The sequence below is a fragment of the Notamacropus eugenii genome, chromosome 7 (genome assembly GCF_028372415.1).
Source record: "Notamacropus eugenii isolate mMacEug1 chromosome 7, mMacEug1.pri_v2, whole genome shotgun sequence".
NCBI classification, from domain to species: Eukaryota; Metazoa; Chordata; class Mammalia; order Diprotodontia; family Macropodidae; genus Notamacropus; species Notamacropus eugenii.
The window spans coordinates 39790215-39804468 of NC_092878.1; the positions used below are offsets into that span (position 1 = coordinate 39790215).

General features: G+C 38.3%; 1 protein-coding gene across 3 annotated transcripts in view; it reads right to left on the minus strand.

The window, feature by feature from the left end:
* The window catches only part of STXBP6 (syntaxin binding protein 6), a 351813-nt gene that overhangs the window by 281527 nt on the left and 56032 nt on the right, over positions 1 to 14254 (minus strand). Inside the window, exon 2 of one of the 3 annotated variants that reach the window (XM_072624345.1) lies at positions 2217 to 2323. The exons of the other annotated variants lie outside the window; for them this stretch is intronic. The gene's annotated coding sequence lies outside the window, so the exon portion shown is untranslated. The remainder of the gene's footprint in view (positions 1 to 2216; positions 2324 to 14254) is intronic. 3 annotated transcript variants of the gene reach the window in all.

The window sequence follows — 14254 nt, forward strand, 5'->3', positions numbered from 1 at the left end:
TTTTCTCTGGGCATGAAATTTGCTCCCTAAAAAATGGGCAGTGAGGTGGCACAATGGATAGAGTGCAGGGCCTAGAGTCAGGAAAAATCATCTTTCTGAATTCATGTCTGGCCTCAGATACTTACTAGCTGTGTGATCCTGAGCAAGTCATTCAACCCTGTTTGCCTCAGTTGCCTCATCTGTAAAATGAGCTGGAGAAGGACATGGCAAATGACCCCAATATCTTTGCCAAGAAAACCTCAAATGGGGTCATAAAGAGTCAGGCACAACTAAAACAACCTAAAACAACTCAACAACAACAAAATAAAAATGAAGGGAGCCAGACAAGATTATTTCTAAGACCATAGATCTGGGGCTAGAAGGAACCACAATTATAAATCATCTAGTCCATTATACAGATGAAGAAACTGAAATCTACTCAGAGTAGTTAAGTAACTTTTCCAAAGTCACACAAGTAATAAGGGACAGAGCCAAATTTGGAAAGGTCCAGGATTTATAGTCAAGAGGACCAGACTGAAATACTAGTGTTGCTATTCACTGCCTGTGTCACTCTAAGCTGGTCACTTTCCTTATTTGGGCCTCAGTTTTATTCATCTGTAAAAACAGGAGGTTGGACTCAATGGCCTCTAAGGGACCTTCTAATTTTATATCAATAATCTATGATATCAAGTTCAGGGCTCAAAAGTCAACACACTAACTACATTCTATGATTCTAAGCTACAAAGAATACAGATGTTAGATTGCAGATCATAGATATAGGCTACCAGTGACTTTACAGGTCATGTAAACCAATCCCCTCATTTTACAGACGAGGAAACTGAGACAGAGTCACTTATCCAAGGTAACATATTTGGTTAGTGACAGAGCTGGGATTCAAACATGTATCTGCTGAATCTAAATCTAGGAAAACAAATAACATTTTAGAGTGATACAAAGTAATCTCTTTACTGATAGTAAAGAGTCAATTTCAGTGGCTTTACGAAGCCATTAGAAATATGTTTCTTAGACAATCATAGAAAGGGATCATGTGGCCAAGAAAGTTAGAGGGTCAACAAGAGTTCTCTATAAAAAATGCAGGCTGCTCCCTAAAGCTGCCCTTAAAGGGAAATAATGTGGTTAGTATGTAGCAGACCCTTGGTAGAAGAACCCATTTAATCATTGATTGAAATAAACAGAGAATAAGACTAATATACCAAAATGGCACTAACCAATTCTAGCAATCTCTTCTCTGTCTTCTGTGCTCTGCACTAAGATTAATTCTCAGCTCCTTGTGTTTCCTTTTGATCATCATAATAAAAAGAGCTAATATTTACAAAGTGTTTTAAAGTTTGCAAAGTACTTTACAAATATTATCACATCTGATTGTCACAAAACCCCCAAGAGGTAGGTGCTATTATCTCTAATTTACAAATGGGAAAACTGAGGCTGAAAGAGGTTAAGTGACTTGCTCAGGACCACAAAGCTAAATGGCTAAGGCCACAATGGATCTCTGGTCTTCCTGACTCCAAAGCTACTGTCTACACTGCACCACCTAGCTGTCTCATCACTCTTACATCCTGAAGCTAAAGTCATAACTCATCAGATGTATCTTATTCTTGATTTTTCCTTACTGGAGTTGCACTTTTAAGTGTCTGGGGCAAAAGAAGCTTCTCTTTCACTTAGCAGACCTCAAAAAGTTTAGTCTAGCGAAATTCAATGCCATTTCACTAGGTGCTAACCTTTTTAAAAAGCTATTCAATGAAATCAGTAAATGTCTTACCGAAAAGTAATCACAACAAAACAATGATAATTCTTCTAAAATGTACATATATCTCTTTCATCCTTTCACCCTTCTACTGTGTTAATTCAATAGATTTCCCAAAGTTTGAGGAAACCAAGTTGTTACATTGTTACCAAGTCCCATGGTAAATACCACTTCTCTTCCCACCCCCACCCCCCCCAAAAAAAGACATACGGAATCTCCTTCCCTGAAAATATTAAAAAAAAAAAAAAAGGATAGAGGAGTGAGTCTGTGTTCAAGTCATGATCTCAAAATCATCAAAAGAGAAGGGAAAGGGACTCCAATCTAATTCTTCTGGCCAAAGACCTTCACTAGTTCTCAGTGTATATGAGAACAATCCAGCTAATAATATCCCAATGGCAAATCAATCCTGACTTGGCTCATCTGTCAAGCTGGTTGAGCGTATTCCTCATCCCCTACCACTTCACAAGTTTACCTCCTGAAGCAGCACCCTTGGTCAAACAGGAACACTTTTATCAATAGAGGAGAAACATTCTTCAGGGTATAATTCCACCATTCTTTTGTTCAATCCTCCAAACGAGACTGTGGAAATGGGAAGCAGGGAGAAGGATCAAAAAATTTCAGAACTCCTCAAATAAACAACAACGTTTTGGCCAGCCTGAAGCAAGGAAGGTAAAAATGACCTTCTTTTAAACAATAAAAAATTATTGCTATCTTTTGTTTTTATATGGCTTACATTTCCCCGAAAAGACCCTTCCTTCTCCCTCATGCAGGGCCACCTTTTATAACAACAACAAAAATTCAATAAAACTAGCACATACCTTGTATGATACTATAAGAGAGTTTTACATATATAATCTCCATACAAAAAATGTTGGAAGGTACAATTTTCTGTCTCTTCTTTAGGGACAAGCTTGGTCATCATAATTTAACAGCATTCAATTTGTTCCTTCTAGATATATTGTTATAGTTACTACATATATTATTTTATTGATTCTGCTTGTTTCATTTTGCATGTGGGAGGTGGGGGAGGGCAGAGCCAAGATGGTGGAAAAAAGGCAGGGCCTGGCCTTAGCTTTCCCTAACTCCCCTCCAAAAAACTTTGTAAATAATTCCTCAAAATGAATTCTGGAGCAAAAAGATGGGGTGAAAGAATTTTCCGGCCCAAGACAACTTAAGTTAGCAGGAAAAGTCTGTCACATTAGGGTAAGAGTGGAGTGCGGTCCAGCTCAGGCTGCACCAGGGCAAGCAGAGTTCCAGCAAACCAGCAGCAGGCCTTGAGGGTGACTGAACCAGCACTGACAGTAGTAGCTTCAGGAGCTCTCAGCCCACAGCAGTAACTGGGTAGGATAAGTGGTCAGAAGGAGATTACAGGGTATCTTTGCTGGCACTAGAGGCAGTATTCTGCTGCATTGCCCACATGCAGATCTGAGTCACAGTCCTGGGTAACAGTCCCAAGAAGAGGAGAAGTACTAGCTCACAAGAGCTTGTTGCAGCAGGGGAGCAGGGACTTTGGTCACAGCTCCAGGATGGAAAAGAGTGCTTGTGATCACTCATAGACCACAGCACAGGCCAGGAGAGTAGTAAACACACCTCTCCCTAGATCATACCACCTTGGAAAAACTGAAAACTTATAGACCCCCAGAACTAGCTCTGAGAGCTATAGCAAAAAAGGCCTGAAGCTTGGGATAGTGCCCCACTCTACCCTGGGAAGAGAGTCCCACTTTAACATAGAGTCAAAAGCCAAGAAATAGGCTGGAAAATGAGCAAACAAACAAAAACACCTGACCATAGAAAGTTACTATAGTGACAGGGAAGACCAGAACACAAACTTGGAAGACAAAAAGTCAAAAGTGCTACATCCAAAGCCTCAAAGAAAAATGTGAATTGGTCTCAGGCTTATTTTGCATCATGGCAAAGATGACCCCAGAATTCTAGCTAAACCTTATGAGTTTACTACTGTATTTTCTAAGTTGAGAACTTGGGGAGGGGGGGTAAAAAATAGGCATATATAGAACTTAATTGAATGGTCATCTGATTCTGTGCTTTCTTCTCTACTCCTGTTTCCAAAAAACCCTGAAATCCCAGCTCTGGAGTTAGCTCAAAGAAAGGAAGGAGAAGTTCTTTTTTCATTCCAAGATTTAAGAAATGGCAACACTATATTCTCAAAGGGAAAATAATTCCATAAATGGGATATGAACTTATTCTCATTTTAGAAGCACATTCTTTTAGGATAAAGATACTTAAAGAACTCAACAGCAGCTTGCAATGCTGTGCAAACTTCAATTATTTCACTTAAAAAAATGAGAGAATATGTGCACCAGTAATTCTATTAATAACTGAATACGAAGAAAAGAAAAATACTGAAAATTTGACATAGATAATTGTTGTGTTTTCCACATGGGTCTAATTAAACATGATTTACACCGCATTTTGCCTTTTACCCCTGCTATTAAACAAATAGCTACAATGAAAAAAGCTAAAGCCGCCATTTGTTCCATGTTTGCAAAAAATAGAATATTGGAGGCCAGACCCTCCTGACAAGGAATACTAAGGTAAGTCATCCTGTAGAAACATTTTTTTTCATTGCTTTGCTTACCCAAGAAACCAAAGCAGTTGGTGGCACAGTGGATAAAGAGCTGGGCTTGGAGTCTGGAAGACGTGAGTTCAAATCTGACCTCAGACACTTAGCAGCTATGAGATCCTGGGCAAGTCACAGGATCCCCAGCTTGTCAAGGCCCTCTCCAAGCTAGAGCCATTCTTTCAGCCCATCTCCTTCTATTGTACACAGTTTAACCCCTCATGTGAGCTTTATATTCCAATTTTTATAATTATAGTTATTTGCAGTTACTCTCGCCCAATGTCTCGATGGCAAGTTTCTTGAAGAAAACTGTGTCTAGTTTTTCATCTTTGTGAGCTCAGTACTTTGCATATTAAAGGTGTTAAATAAATGTTTATTGAATTAATGATGACCCCCCCCCCCAACCTGCCTTGTTATTCTAAAGATCATTATGTAAGACTTGGCCTAAGATTCAAGGAAAAATTAAATGAAACAATAACTTCAATAAATTAATAGGACCAAAACTAAACTCACAAAAATAAGCAGCCCTTTCTTTACAAAAGTCATCAGGATAAGGCACAAAGAGAAATTTCACTCAAAATAACTGTAAAATAATATAAAATATAAGGGAATGCTCCTGCAAAGATATACATAGGAATTATATAAATATAACTATACAACTTTCTTTATGGAAATAAAGACTTCAATAATGAAATAAATATTAATTGCTCATTGTTGGGTCATGCAAACATAATAAAAATTGTATAAAACCTAAATTAACGTACAGATTTAGGGTCAAACCAATCAACTTACTGAAGGCTGACTTTATAGAATTATGCCAAATTATGATAAAATTCATGTGGAAAAACAGAATGTCAAAAATCTCAAAGAAGCCTTATCCTTCCCAGTGATGTGATTTTGAACAAATAGCTTAACTTTTCTGAGACCATGTCCTTATCTGGAAAAATGGAAATAATAATGTTTATATGGCCTTTCTCTTTGGGTTACTATGAAGAAACTATTTGGAAATCATAATGTTATGTGAATATAACTTTTCATAATTTCATATGTACTTGTTCATTGACTATCTCCTACAACTAACTAGTTACATTCAAACTCATTTTTTTTTAACCATGAATCACTTGTATGCTGAAATCGACTTGCACTTTTTACCTAGCTTCCTTCTAGCCCAACTCTCAGATCAAATTCCCCTGATGTAAACCCTTCAGGAAGGTGCTGTTAGCATTACCTTTACATTTGCTGTAAATTAATCCTTATATACAAATGTAACTATTTATAGATAATTCACAGAGTGACATACTGAAAGAGGATAAGTGTGTGTGTGTGTGTGTGTGTGTGTGTGTACTTGGGGGGGGGGAGAGAGAGGGAGAGAGAGAGAGAGAGAGAGAGAGAGAGAGAGAGAGAGAGAGAGAGAGAGAGAGAGAGAGACATCCCAAATGTAGTAAGAAGGCCTTTAGTGAAGAGCATGGGTTTTAACTTGGCTTTATTCACTCATTGAATGAACTTGGGTCTCATCACCTCTAAGCTTTGGTGATCTTTTCTGTAGAATTCAGAAGTTTTTCTAGATTAAATAATCTTCCTATTGTATATATCTAACCATTTCAGTCTCCTGCTCAGGAATCTTTAGTATGGCTATATTTTCCATAGGAAAAAATATGAATGCTTCAAATAGTATCTAAAGTCCTTCACAAACTGGCTCCAGTTTTAACTAGAAAAAGCATGGAGTGGCAGAGAAGGTCCCAGATTTGTCATGAGATTCAGGTTCAACTACCAACTCAGACACTTACTAGCTGTGTGACCTTGGGCAAGTCTTTGTCTCAGTATCTTCATGTATAAAATGAGGGTGCTGTTATTAGATGATAACTCAGGTCCTTCCCAGCCCTAAATCTACAGCCTTGTCCCTCTGTCTTTCCAAATTTGGCATTTTGACATTATTCCCTGAAATATACATTCATATACATACATTACTGTGTGTCAAACAAGCCTCTGTGCTATTGTCTCAATTCGGTATTCCATCTTGCCTCTTAGTAAGCCTGCATAAACCTCTAATTCAACTGTACTTCCACTCTTCCTTCCCTACCTTCTTTTAAGGCTAAAATTTTATGCCACCTTGGACAGAAAGTCTTTCTTGATCTTCACTATCATTAGAACTTTCTCCCTCCTCAAAATAATTGCATTTACCTGCTATTGGCCAATTCACCAGCAGAATTTAAGCTCCTTCAAAGCAATGATTTTTGCTTTGTCTTCGAACCACGCACACACATCTAGCAGTGTCTTTTAAATTCAGTAATAGGCATTCATAACTTTGCTGAATGTAGGAGATGATCTCCAAGTATCCTTCTAGCTTTATATTCTATGATTTAGAAAATTACTATACATAAAAAAGTGTACTAATCCTGTCTCCTAATTTGTGTGTGATGAGACACAAAAGAAAACCTCAAGATCTGCCTTATTTCCAGAGTTATTTCTATTCTTGCAGCCTGGGCAAGGCAGTATTAAGCAACATCTTAACCTAAAGTAAACACACAACTAACAGGCAGATTAAGTATACATTCATCACTTTTACTTATTCCCTCCCATCTTTAGGTAGAACTTCACAACTGAATTTCACTCTGAAAAGAAAAAGCATTGCCATCAGGACACATAATAACTAATCCTCATTCTGCACACTAGCAATGACTCCATGCAACTAGCTATGAGACTCACTAGCTCTCAGTTTCCTAGTTTATAAAAGGAAGGGGACATTCTCTTCGGGATCTAATATTCAGTGATTTTCTCTGGCCTCCTGGGTTGAGAAGGTAGATGCCCAAATTTTGGAAATCCCAGCCTTCTTCTGTTTCCCAGCTTAATTACTAGCTTGGCACAGTTTCTTCCTATAAAGTACAAAGGGGCACTTGTGTACCTATGAAGCGATTCCTGGATGCTGCCTTTTAGTAAACCTTTTGCTTAATTCCAATGATGGGAATTGTTTTTCTTCAAGCACTCCTATTTCTTTCTGCCTTCCATGAACTGGAGAAACTTATGAGTGCTCTCTTTTTGTTTCCATTTTATAACTATTTCAATATTGTTTTAACTATCCACACAACTCCATTGTAAGACACAGTGTATTTATCTCTTTGCTCAGTAATGCTGAATTACTGTTGCTACACCGTGAAAATTTTAAAGCTCTAATTCACTCCTTACACCCTCGAGCTGCCTTGGCCTTTGGTGTGTTCATGCTCATCTAATGTGAATTATCTTTAATATAAGTCCAATTAAGCAAGTAACTGTGCTAGGGAAAAAAAGAAATAAGGAGGACTAAAGTACATTTTCTTCATTCATAGACAGTATTATACCTATAATGGAACCTCACGTAACTATGTACCTTCATTATTGCATATGAATGTATAGTAACTCATTGCTTTTGTGATAAATAGTTAACAACATTTTGTTCCTATTTCTGAAATATGGTATTTTGAAAATATATTTAAATCTGCTTTATTGACTTCCCTTCATATAACGCATTTCAAACCAAACAAATGTCTGTATTATCCAAGCCACTGCCTTTCTCCACTAGCATCAGTAAATGAAAGCTGACTATATAATGTAGCCTATATTAGGAATCAGTAAGAGATCGGAAAGATAAACAAGTTCACCGACTTTAAATCATTCACCTAAGTGGAAATAAAAGGGATTTTTTAAAAATTACTGATGCATTTACCAAATGACAAGTGTATGGGAAATGTCATTAGATATAATGATGACTCACTGTCAGTGTTCAAAAGCAAAACGAAAATTAATAAATCTTTGAACCAAGCTTCTTAAAATCCTGCACCAGTGAAAACTCTGTTGCATGCTTTTCAAGTACCAACTAGTAGAAATTCTAGGCACATGAGAATATTCAGTCAAAAGGACCAGAGTCTGCATCCTTCGGGCTTACAAGCTGATCATCATTCAGAAGGTTGAGAAACATTGTCTTTTCTGAGCTAGCATAAATTACTTTTTTTGTTGTTCCTATATGTCTAAGACTCATATTTTATTCTCCCCTTCTAAAGAGTTTTAAGTAGAAACTTTGTTACCCATATGCTCAAGATAAGCTCTGGTTATGTAACAATCCCCCTTTCCCTCTCCCACCTCACCTCCCCATCCCTGACCCCCTAGGTGAAGGGAATTCCCAGTGAGGAAACTCCCACCAACCATGCAAATTAGCAACTGTTTGACAGTTTATAGTCACCTTGGAGCACCCTTGGGGCACTTGGATGTTAAATAACTAACCTAGAGTCATGTAATTGGTATGTATCAGATCCAGAATATGAACCCAGGTCTTCCCAGTCTCCAGTTCTCTGTTTACTATACCATACCAGCACCAACTGTAGATTATTGATAGCTAGTATACAGGGAAACAAATTTACTTGAAGAGAGAAGGCAATTAAACTAACCTTTCTTTACTAGCATAACTTATACTGCCATATTTCAAAGGATCTGTAATCTCATGGATATAGGGAGGTATTCCTTTCAAAGATGCAGATTACAACCCATTCATGCCTGTCCATCCTGTTTTACGCTTGTCTATGACCTCCATAAATTTTCCACAGTGGATGAAGATGCTTCCTCTAGGGTCACTAGACTGGTAAATTAGGAGAATGCCAGATGTATATCCTGATTGGAAGAAATTATTGACACAGTTTCTCATGGTAGCCTTTATAGACAAGATGGAGAGATGTGAGCTGGATGATATTACACATTCACTTAATTTGTAGCTTGGTTGAACAATCACAGCCCAAAGTATAGATTAATGGATTTATGTGAATCTGGATGGAGATGTGTAATAGAGTGCCAAAGGTTTTTTGGGTTTTTTTTTTGTCCTTGGCCCTTTCTTTTTTAACATGTTTCATCGACAGCTTGGCTAAAGATGCAGATGGCATATTTATCCAATTTTTGGAGGATGCCAAGCTTGGTGGGAATAACATTTTATGACAAAAATTAGAATTCAAAAAATATTTCAATAAGTTGGAGTAATAGACTAAAAACAAGACTGAACTTAAGAGAAATAGAAATATATTTAGGCTTTTTATAAAAAAAAAATCTTGCTACTTTTTAAGTAAAAGAAGTGGTATAATAGAAAGAACTTTGGATTTGAAATCAGAAGACGTGTGTTTGAACTTCGCCTCTCAATGTCTATATGACCTTAAGCAAATCCCTTTTTAACTCCCCAGGTCTCACTTTGATGGGGTTAGACTAAATCCTGCTATGGTACCATCTAACTCTAAATCCTATTATCCTATAAAATTGGTCTTAAAACAGCAGGTCACATGAAAAAGTGAACACATGAAAAAGCATTTACTAAGTGCCTTCTGTGTGTCAAGGAGGGGCAACTAGATGGCACAGTGAATAGAGCACCAGGTCTAGAGTCAGGAAATCTGAGTTCAAATATGGCCTCAGGATACTTGTTAGCTCTGTGAACCTGAGCAAGTCACTTAACCCCTATTTACATCAGTTCTTCATCTGTAAAATAGGGACACAGTAGAGAAGGAAATGCCAAACCTGGGTATTGGGTATACCATGAGGTCAAATGACAGTGTCCATGGGTGTAAAAGGCAAAATAGCAGGACAGATGGTAAGGCCTAGTGGTCCTCTATCTCACCATAAGTCTTAGAGTTGGTGACTCCCAATGGTGCCCCTTGGGGGTGTCATCCACCATGTCTAGGTCAGGGGAAAGACAAAAAGAAGAAAACGGGAAAGGACATAAATGTTAGTGGCTCTTCCCTGTGCAACTGGCCCAGGTGGGGTTGGCAATCTGAAGATTTTTACAGAAGGGGCCAAGAGGGACCCGAAGAACTTGACCAAGAACAAACTCAATGAACCACCAACAAAAGGAGCCTGCCCTGTGCTTTATCACATAGGCTGCCCTATGTTTATCAAACCACACCTGGATAACTGGGTTAAATGACTTACCTGATATGGTATAAACTCTTAATCTTATGGAATAGGGCTTTGCATTCACACACTTCCAAAATCTGAGTCTCAACTACTTTTTTCATTTTATTTCACACTCCTCCCCTCTTCATACATTCTATTCTGGCTGAACCGAACTCTTCACCATCCCCAGTCTATCTTCATGCTGTTGCTCACACTGTCCCCCTGTTCATGAAACAGACTTCATTAAAATGTTGTGTTAAAGAATTTCAGTAGACCTATACTGAAATCCTAGTTTTGCCTCCTTCTGTAGAACCTTGGGCAAACCTCAATTTCTTACTCAGTAAAAGGAGAGTGTTGGGTCAGATGATGTCTGTAGTCCCTTTCAGTATTAAATCCTAGGATCTCTTTCTCTGGCTCCTTGAACTCCTTCCTCAACTCCACCTGTTAAATCTCTCCCCCTTCTTTTAAGGTCCAGTTCATGAGCCACTCTCTCCACTAAATCTTTCTTCAGTAATGAGCATCTCCTACCTCAAACTTGGCATGACACTTCAGTACAGTCTTTCTCTTTTGCACTGAGCATCTTCTGCCTTGTACTACGATCGCTTGTGTGACTTGTCCATTCTGTTAGATTATAAACTCCTCAGAAGACACTGTTAGGAGTCTGTCAGCTCAATCATCCTTGGCAATATTATTAATTATAAATGGCACAAAGTTATTTTCTAGCTATCTATAACAAGGCTGGGAGAAGGGAAGAGTATACAGAATAACATTCCTCCCCAATTTGGCTTCAGTGAAACCAACAGTTCCGGTCTCTGGTAAATTGGCCCTGAGTCATTCTGACTCTATTTTAGATGTTTTCTATTTATTAATAGGGTAGGAACCCCCTGGTTAAAACCTGACTCATTCCTTTGAAAGCTATGGGATAAGAGAAAGGTGAAACTGACCTTCAGATTTGGCCAGATCTGAGAATCTAGAAGATACTCAAGATTGCCTTTAACCAACTTATGAGAGGCTAGACCTGAGGAGCAGGTGTACGGTCTACCAAGAAGGACCATGAAGAAGAATATTTGACCTAATAAATGGACATAGTAGGTGGGGATTTAAGGAGAAAATGCACCTACCCCCTCCTTTGCAGAACAGGTGTAAAGAATTATAAGTGTGCATATACTGTTAGATAGGGTTGATGTGCTATTTAGTTTTGCTAGCATACATAGCAAAGTACCTTCTCTCTCTTTTATTCTTTGTTACATGGGTTGGGGGAAAAGAGGGCTATATTCAGAACTGAAAGTGATGTAAAAATCAAACAATATCTTTTTTTTTTTTTTTTTGGTGAGGCAATTGGGGTTAAATGACTTGCCCAAGGTCACACAGCTAATAAGTGTCAAGTGTCTGAGGCCAGATTTAAATTCAGAATCTCCAGACTCTAGGGCTGGTGACATATCAATTTTTTTTAAAGAAACACAGTCTCTTCCCTCTCTATCTGGCAGGTGAGAGAATCACAGCCAGCCCTCTCTATCTCATTGTTCTAAAGGACCAAGCAGTCAGGAACATCCTCATTCCTCACCTTCTTGATGAGCAGAATGACAATTTTTTTCTTCTCTCTTTCTCCTCTCATTTTCTCTCTCACTCTCTGCTAAAGGTTAAGAAAAATCTCCCTGGGGAAGAAAGCCTGAGTTCTCCCCCAAATACCTTTAAAAATGACTACAAACACATTTCAGAGCAGCAGAACCCATAAAAAGATGGAGTGAAACAAATTTCCAACCCAAGACAACTTGGAAGGTCCACAGGAAAGGTCTGTTGCAGCAGGGTGAGAGAGGAGCACAGTCTCTCACAGATGGAACCAGCACAGATCTGACCCCAGCAAACCCCATGGCAAGTGTGGGGGCAACTAAAGTACTGGCAACAGTGGCAATTTCCAGACCTCTCAGCCCACAGACATCAGAGACAATTTAGAAGGTCAGCAGGAAGCAGGTGTTGTACCTGGGTGAGAGTGGAGCACAGTCCTATGTAGGCCACACCACCACAGTCCTGGCCCCAGCAAACCAGGAACAGGCCTTGGAAGTGACTGAATTGGCAGGAACACTGAGCCTTCCACCCTGGAAGCAGAGCCCTACTGTAACAGTTAAAAGTCAAGTAATAGGCTGGGGAAATGAGCAAACAGAAGAAAAAAAAAACAAAACCTGTGACTATAGAAAGTTATTATGGTGATAAAGATGATTAAAACACACACAGAAAACAGCAAAGTCAAAGCTCCTACATCCAAAGCCTCCAAGAAAATATAAATTGGTCTCAGGCCATGGAATAGCTCAAAAAGAATTTTGAAAATCAAGTAAAAGAGATAGAGAAAAAATTTGGAAGAGAAATAAGAGCGATGCAAGAAAACATGAGAAAAGAGTCAATATATTGGTAAAGGAGACACAAAAAAGTATTGAAGAAAATAACACCTTAAAAAATGGAGTACGCCAAATGGCAAAAGAGGTCCAAAAAGCCAATGAGAAGTAGAATACCTTAAAACTTAGAATTGGCCAAAATGTAAAAGGAGATACAAAAATTCACTGAAGAAAATAATTCCCTAAAAATAAGAATGGAGCAGACAGAAGGTAATGACTTCATGAAAAATCAAGAAATTATAAAACAAAATCAAAAGAATGAAACACAGAAGATAATGTGAAATATCTCATTGGAAAAACAACTGACCTGGAAAATAGATCCAGGAGAGACAATTTAAGAATTATTGAACTACCTGAAAGATATGATCAAAAAAGGAGTCTAGACATCATCTTTCAACAATTATCAAGGAAAACTGCCCTGATGTTCAAGAACCAGAGGATTAAGTAGTTATTAAAAGAATCCATGAATCACCTCCTGCAGGGTACTCCAAAAGGAAAACTACTGGGAATATCATAGCCAAATTCCAGAGTTCCCAGGTCAAAGTGAAAAAATTGCAAGCAGCCATAAAGAAACAATTCAAGAATTGCAAAGTCACAGTCAGTTTACCACAAGATTTAGCAGCTTCTACAATAAAGGATCAAAGGACTTGGAATATAATATTCTAGAGGGCAAAGGAGCAAGGATTACAATGAGGAATCATCTCATCCAAACTAAGGATAATCCTTCAGGGGGTAAAATGGTTATTCAGTGAGATAGAAGACTTTAAGCATTCTTGATAAAAGTACCAGAGATGAATAAAAAATGTGATTTTTTTTTGCCTCTTTTTGCATGTTTTCTCTTCCTCTTCCCCCTCCCCCCCCCACATTATATTGTAAACTCTTTGAGGGCAGGCATCATGATTTTTTTTTTTATCTTGTTTGATATCACTCCTCCATCAGCCTTCTCTCCCCTCTGATTGGAGGGCTGGAAAGTGAATACTGAACTCCTCCCAATGCCTTCCTTTCTAGAGGGCAGAAAGTGGACTTGGGCTCCCTTCACTCTGCATCTTCTCTTCTGTCTGCTTTCAACTCCATGGTACAAGATATACCCTTTGGTATTCTCTCCCCCTACCCCACCACTGGCACTTTTTTGCCTCTTTTTGCATGCTGTCTCTTCCTCTCTCCCCACCCCCTCCCCTTACATTATGTTGTAAACTCTTTGAGGGCAGGCATCATGATTTTTTTTATCAATTGCATCCCAGTACTTAGTGAAGTGCACATAGTAGGTGTTTAATAAATATTTACTGGATTGAAAGTGTGAGAGCTAAGATTTACACTTAGATCCTCGGACTTCAAAATGGAGTCAGGAAGAGGCAGATGATTAAAAGTGACTGAAACAACAGACACCTCTAAGTACTGGGGATAGAAAGACAAAAGCAACGAAGCCCCTGCTTTCAAGAGGCTTATAGTCTATTAAAGGATAAAACATGTGCATTTGCAGAGTGTCCTCTTAGTGGGGCTTTAAGCTCTAATAACTTCTAAAAGTATAAAGTCTAAAATACTTTTTTAACGTGACATTGCAAAGCTTAAATTATTTAAGTTTTGAAATATTGATTTTTCTTATTAAAATTCAACATAACCACCATCTTGTGCTTGCATCGCTCC